The sequence below is a fragment of the Brassica napus genome, chromosome C4 (assembly GCF_020379485.1).
Source record: "Brassica napus cultivar Da-Ae chromosome C4, Da-Ae, whole genome shotgun sequence".
Taxonomy (NCBI): Eukaryota; Viridiplantae; Streptophyta; class Magnoliopsida; order Brassicales; family Brassicaceae; genus Brassica; species Brassica napus.
In genome coordinates, this window is record NC_063447.1 from 47,446,499 (window position 1) to 47,453,811 (window position 7,313).

The following is a 7,313-nucleotide window of genomic DNA, read 5'->3' on the forward strand; positions in this document are numbered from 1 at the left end:
ATTAGTTTCTATAAATAAAACAATTGAATAATTTTAATAATTATTAGTCACATTAAAAATAACAAAAAATTATAAAAACATAATATGTTTTATTAATAAAATATATTATATAATCCTGAATTATAAAATTCAGGTGCAGAGGAATCAATAAACCATGTGTTTTTTGAATGTCCTCCAGCACGTCAAGTGTGGGCATTATCCAAGATCCCATCAAATCCAAACATTTTCCCAATTGGCTCTCTTTTTGCTAATATGGATCATCTATTCTGGAGACTTAATCCAAAAATGGTGGATCACCAGTTTGCATAGATATTATGGTATATTTGGAAGGGTCGGAACAACAAAGTGTTCAGTAATTTAGATATGGACCCAAGAGACATGCTGAGATTGGCAGAAGTGGAATCAACATTGTGGGCTGAGGCACAAGTTATTAAAGATCGTAGATTGGTACAGGAAGTACAGGTACGGCCTGATATAGGGACCATAGGACGATGGTGTTTCACGGTTGGTTCTTGGAAAGATAAGGATCTTTTTTCAGGACAAGGATGGCATAGCACGCTGCCAGGGTTTGATGGCTTATTGGGAGCACGAAATGTAAGGGCATCCCTCTCACCTCTTCATTCGGAGATGGAGGCATTGATTTGGGCGATGGAATGTATGCGAAATTTAAGGCAGTTTCAAGTTACGTTTGCAACGGATTGTTCTCAACTGGTGAAGATGGTTTCGGAACCAGAGGAATGGCCAGCATTTGAAAGCTACCTGGAAGATATCAAGACTTTGCGACAAAGTTTTGTCAACTCAGAAATTGTTCATGTTCCTATGACGGAGAACAAAAGGGCGGATAGCTTGGCACAGAGTGCTCGGCAACAACTGTCTTTCGTTGTGCACATGGATGTAGATTTACCACCTTGGTTTATAGAGTATACATGAGTCTGTAAATGTTTGCTGTAAAAAAAAAAAAAAAAAAATTGTCATTCAACTTTAAGAAAATATAAATAATTTATATAAAAAAATTTATAATTAGTTTCAAAATTTTATGTATTTTTATTTTTTTATCATTTATAATATTTATATAAGAAAAACTATTTCTATTCAAGTTTTAAAAATTATAAATAATCTATATAAGAAAAATTTCTAAGTAGTTTCAAAATTTAATATTTTTATTTTTGTGTAATTTTATATATATATTATGATTTATATTTTACTATAATATATTTTTTATAAAAATATAATAATTAAAATATGTTATTGTATTTTATTTTAAAATAATAATCACAGCATTTTGATAAATTTCAATTGTAAAATCTAAATATTTATTTCTATTTTATTATATTATTTTAAAGTAATGTATTAGTTAATTTTTGAAAAAATTTAAAAAATATGCAAATCCAAAAACCAAAATCTAAATCTAAAAACCAAAAACCAAAAACTAAAATCTAAAACCAAAAGCTAAAATCTAAAAACCAAAAACTAAAACTAAAAACTATTGAAACTATCATCACCTTAATGTTTTTTTCCATTTTTAATGTAAAACGGCAATGTTTAATAGAAGAACTTGGACAAATAGTCAAATAGTTATATTTATGTTTTTTTTATAAAATGGTAATGTTACATTATGGAGATAAGCCGTTTTTTTAGTGAAAAAAGGTAATCTTACATATGTCTAATGTAGTTTTTCCTTTTTTTTTTATGTTGTATGTTTCCATATTATTGTTATTTTTAAATGTAAAATGGTAATCTTACATATGTTTAATGTAGTAATTCTATTTTCTATGTTGTATGTTTACATATTATTTATTATATTCGAAATTATATATAATGTTTTTTTCTACAAAATAGTAATGTTACATTATGGAGATAAACCGTCTTTTTTTTAGTGAAAAATGGTAATCTTACATATGTTTAATGTAGTTTTTCCATTTTTTATGTTGTATGTTTACATTTTATTTTTTAAAAATAAAAATGTAAAATGATAATCTTACATATGTTTAATGTAGTATTTCCATTTTTTATGTCGTATGTTTACATATATTTATTATTTTCGAAATTATATATAATGTTTTTTTTTTTTTTTTATAAAACGGTAATGTTACATTATGGAAATAAACCGTTTTTTTTAAGTGAAAAATGGTAATTTTACATATGTTTAATGTATTTTTTTCTATTTTTTATGCTGTATGTTTACATATTATTTATAATTTTTGAAAATTAGTAATATTAAAATGTAAAACTATATTTTATGCCACATGTCATCTTTCGGGAGAAGTTTTTTTGCTGATGTGGACGCTCTATGGAACCTCAAAAGGTCTCTTTTATTAGTATAGATTATTTTCGAAATTATATATAATGTTTTTTTTCTACAAAATAGTAATGTTACATTATGGAGATAAACCGTTTTTTTTTAGTGAAAAATGGTAATCTTACATATGTTTAATGTAGTTTTTCCATTTTTTTATGTTGTATGTTTACATTTTTTTTTTTTTTGTAAAATGGTAATCTTACATATGTTTAATGTAGTATTTCCATTTTTTATGTTGTAAAACTATATTTTATGCCACATGTCATCTTTCGGGAGAAGTTTTTTTGCTGATGTGGACGTTCTATGGAGCCTCAAAAGGTTTCTTTTATTAGTATAGATTCTACTATACTTTTTTCAGATATATCTTTAATTTAGTTTTTTAATTTCTTTATTGTATACTTACTTATTATTTATTTTCCTTATATTGTATATTTACTTATTATTGTTTAATGCAATGTTTCTATTTATTATATTGTTTATTTACTTATTATATATTTTTTCTTATATTGCAAATTTACTTATTATTTATTTTCTATTTTTTAAGTAATAATGCCACATGTCATATTTCGGGAGAATTTTTTTCGCTGATGTGGACGCTCTACGGAGCCTCAAAAGGTCTCTTTTACAAATTACTTATAGATTCAGACCATGAAGATTGAATGGAATTTGTGGGGTTTAATTTAAAATATTAACCAATTCCATTTACTTTCACCAACTAAATAAATGTTCGTTAAAATAGAGAGGGGTTTATGCATGCAACCAATTCTTCAATCAGTTTCACGTTTTTGGTAGGTTAGGTACATAGATTATTTAGACTATAACTGTAGACGACGCCGTTTATGTCAATAAGAGTTAACTGTGCCAGTCGGGCTGCGATGTGGAGCACGTTGAACGTAGATTACACCATTTTATGAAGAAAAATGTGGGTGTTTTAATCAGGGACCTAAATAGACTGGCATCAGATTAGAGGACTGGTTCGTTTTTTTTTGTGTGAATAGTATAGGCAGCATAGCAGAGGTGGTCGAACAAACGTGTTTTAAAACAGAGGCAATGTAATTATTTTTTTCTTGTTGGCAATTTTCATTGCCTTTTTAATTATAGAAATAGGAAAACATGAAACAAAGGATCTACGCTCAGCAACAACTGGAATTGTGTCCGGACGAGGTAGTCCAAGTGGAAAGACGGACCTGTGGTGGCTACCACCATCCGGGTTCGATCTCCCCCATGCGGAAACTACTCTGCCTCATCTGGACACTAAAGCGGGTACTGGGCCTTCGGGCTCAGGGAAAAACCTCCCGGGTGAAGCTGGCCTGCTGCCTGACCGGGTCCAGGGATTGACCCGCGAAGCGGGGAACCCTGGATTACAAAAAAAAAAAAAAAAAAAAAAACAACTGGAATTGTGAAATTAGTGTTCCTGGTCACTTTCGAGAAGAAAGTCGATAACACAACTATTAGGGAAAATAAAAACATTAAAAACTGGAAATAAAAATAACATGAACTCCTCAACGGGGGCCGACTGTGTTGAGACCCATGATCATCTCAATGAACTCAGACACCAAAAGAAGTGAAAACACTTGCTACATGCGGTGTTGAGCTCCTCGGGTGTGGCAATGAAGTTCGGGCTGAATGCTTTCGTATGATTATAACATTCATAGAATTCACCATATTCACATATTAGTAACTATAACATACAATCTCGGTAATCATTTGTTGGAACTTAATTTTTACATGACTTTGGATTTCTTATTCATTAGATAAACAACCAACAACAACAAAGTCAAGATAAAGAGAACTGTAAACACATTGTATTGGATGTGAAGAGAGTTAAGCTACTGATAGATATAGAATGATTCATCTTCCTCGCATACGGCCAGGATCAATAACATGTCCGGCATGACCGATCGCCTTATGCTTATACTTTTTCCTAGTCGTGGGATTAGTTAGTAACCATCACCTTGTCTTCTGACTCCTGTCCTACACTCGTAGAAGCCTCTAACCTCTTACCCAAACGTAAACACCTCTCCCGGAAAAAGATTCTTGCATAAATCTAAGCAACAACGACTTTAGCTGCGGCTGCTAGACATTCTTCCTAATCCAGCTGGGCCATCTCACAACACCTCTTTCTGGGTTTTGGCTGCCACTAAATATGATATGATTAGAAGATACAAAACCGCCGCACAGTTGATATGAAAGCGAGATCAGAGTCATTAACACTTACATTGGAAGGCGTCTCACAGGAAGAGTTGCCTCTTCCTGTGTCTGTATCTCCCGCCTCTAACTCATTGTCTGCAACAATCAGTGGCATTGAGTGCAATCATAAAAAAAGTATTAATTGGCAAAACTCTACTATATATTCTCTTGTAAAGGAAAAGAAAAGACAAAAACAGATAGCAAGACATACTCAATGGAATCAGTTCTCTTCATCCTTCCGTTCATTCCAGTTGCATTAACACGACCGGACCATCCTCAGTCAACGACGAAAATTTAGTTCGGGTAGAAATCATATCGATCGACCAACTCCTGTAAAAATAAAACAATTAAAGACGATTTCATTGGATCAAAAATCAATTGGAAACCCACAGAATCAAAATTCAAAAATCAGATCAAGATGAAAAACCATTAAACTACAACCTAATTTGGTTTTAGCTAAAAAAGAAACTCAATATTCAAATACACACAGAGCCCGAAGGGGAAAAGTTGAGGAGAATAGTTTTGAAGCAAATGATAGCTTACCTTCAAGGAACTCTATATAAATTAGGCTAGAGAATCCGTTACAGGAAGACATATCGCGAAATCGGTAGTGAACGTGGAGGAGTCGAAGAGATCGAGTTTGAAAAACGAAACTTAGGAGTTAGGAATTGGGAGCGTCTCAGTCGACGAAGAATCTGGAAGATGAGGTACGCAACCCTAGACGATTTTCCAGCCAAAATGCAAAGCCCGTGAAGACATAAACAGAAAACGATGATACACACGTGAACCCCACATTGATGCACACGTGGACAAGCTTAGTAGAGAGCAAAAACTCTCCGCGTAGACTAGATCCTTTCTCCACGCATAATATATTTAAATTTGTTATATTTATTATTTTTATTTGTAAATAAATTTTTGTATATTAAATTATATATAACTAACTTTTAAATTTAATTTTTTATTTTTTATTTTTAGTTTGAAGTATATGTAACACAATTAACTAATAAAATATGAAGAATCAAGTCCGAGATTTTAGAGTTATGTAAAAAAAATATAATTATCTATAGAACATAAATTATCTTAGTTTAAAAGATCGGAATCTCATCTCGAATAAATTTACGAAAAGAAAAAGTACTACAATAACCTACTTAAAATATAAAACCACATTTTCAAAAAAAAAAAGCATACTTAATAATATTTTTTTATGTGTAATAGTTGAAAACTGACAATTGAATATCGATCTAGAATATTATTTTAATATATTTAATGGTAAAATATTAATTGTAATGAACAAATTTTGAATTCTGTAATATTACATGAATTAGAAGTCTTTAAAATCTAAAATCTATGTTATTAACATAATATATTTTTTTATTAACTTATTATTTTAACGTTACAAAATATTGCTTTAGTTTATTTGTATGTTAATTTTTAATAATTTAGTTTCTTTTTAAGTAATTTTAAAATTATCAAGAATATAATATATTTAAAATTATTTATTTAAATATATCTAAATATGACGTCTCAATTTTATGTGTGTTTGCGTTGAGCATATTTAATTTGTAGTTTGCATATTTAATAACACCTTGTTGCGTGTCGTTCTATGGTTTTAATAAATGTGTTGTCATTTCATTTTTATTACTACTAACATGAATTTTTAGTGATCAGTGATAATGTATGTATTATATTTTATCGTATATTTCTAACTCTTCATGCTGACACTTTTTTTAGAATCATTTTAATTATATAATAGGTTTAAAGATGTAAATAAAACTGTGTATGTTGTAAATTTAGACTTTTTAGTGTAACTGAGCAGTATCAATTATGGAAATTATATTATGATTTTATTTTACTAAATCTTTTTTTCTGTGTATATTTTTTGTTTTATTTTGTATTTTTACAATTTTATTGTCTTATTCTTTAATTGCAAAGAATTGCTATTTCCAATTTTTGTTTCATATACCTTAAAAGTCTTCGGTTGATTTTTGTTTGTTTTCTTTCTCCAATTACAATGTACAGTTCGACCGTTTCTTTTTTTTTTGGATCAAACTACTAATATCATCAGATAGAAAAGCTTAAACTCCAAGAATGGAGTGAGTATTTGTGCTAGAGAAAATTGATTTAGCAAATAATATAGTGAGATATTATAATATTAGAAGGTATGAAAACTCTTCTCTGTTGTCCTACGCTGGACATAATTAAGTTGTTGTCAATTGATTCTATATTTATGATAACTGGAAATACATCTTTATGTCTTCATTACATCATCCTTAATTGATTTACGGCTCTACCATTTCTAATATATTGAGAGTAACATAATATTAGATGTTGATTATCTCCTTTCAATTAAGAATTCACAGAATAAGAGAAATTCAAGGTGAGACCACTTTACAATTTTGTCCTCATATCTATATATAGTTAGTTTATAGATTACTCTATTTGTTTCAAAATGTAATCAATTTTAATTAAAATCTGTAATATTTAAACGTTATTACTTTAGAAAACTGTCATTTAATATATAAATTTAATCAATTACAAAGTAATTTACATAATTTAATTGGTCACACAATATCCAATAAATATAAAGTTACATTGAAATATAAAAACAATTTATATAGTGAAACAAAAAATACTTTTAAACCATTATATTATAAAACAAAGGGAATATTAAAATTATATTGAAACATTAGAATAGTAAGAATCAGAAAAGCTAAAATCTCAACGTCGATCATTTACGTCGGCCATGCCTTAGACCATCTCCAATGTATTCCTCTATTTTTCCTCTAAAATAGAGGAATTTCATAATAGATATATATTTGTCTCC

The 7,313-nt window shown here is 29.2% G+C and overlaps 1 long non-coding RNA gene across 1 annotated transcript; it reads right to left on the minus strand.

The window, feature by feature from the left end:
* Positions 1-3,971: 3,971 nt before the first annotated feature.
* On the minus strand, positions 3,972-5,286 carry LOC106374870. The gene is made up of 4 exons (XR_001275128.3): positions 5,033-5,286; positions 4,701-4,819; positions 4,518-4,585; positions 3,972-4,439 (listed from the first exon to the last, which is right to left on the minus strand). It is a non-coding gene; the product is annotated as an uncharacterized LOC106374870 (long non-coding RNA).
* Positions 5,287-7,313: the final 2,027 nt, after the last annotated feature.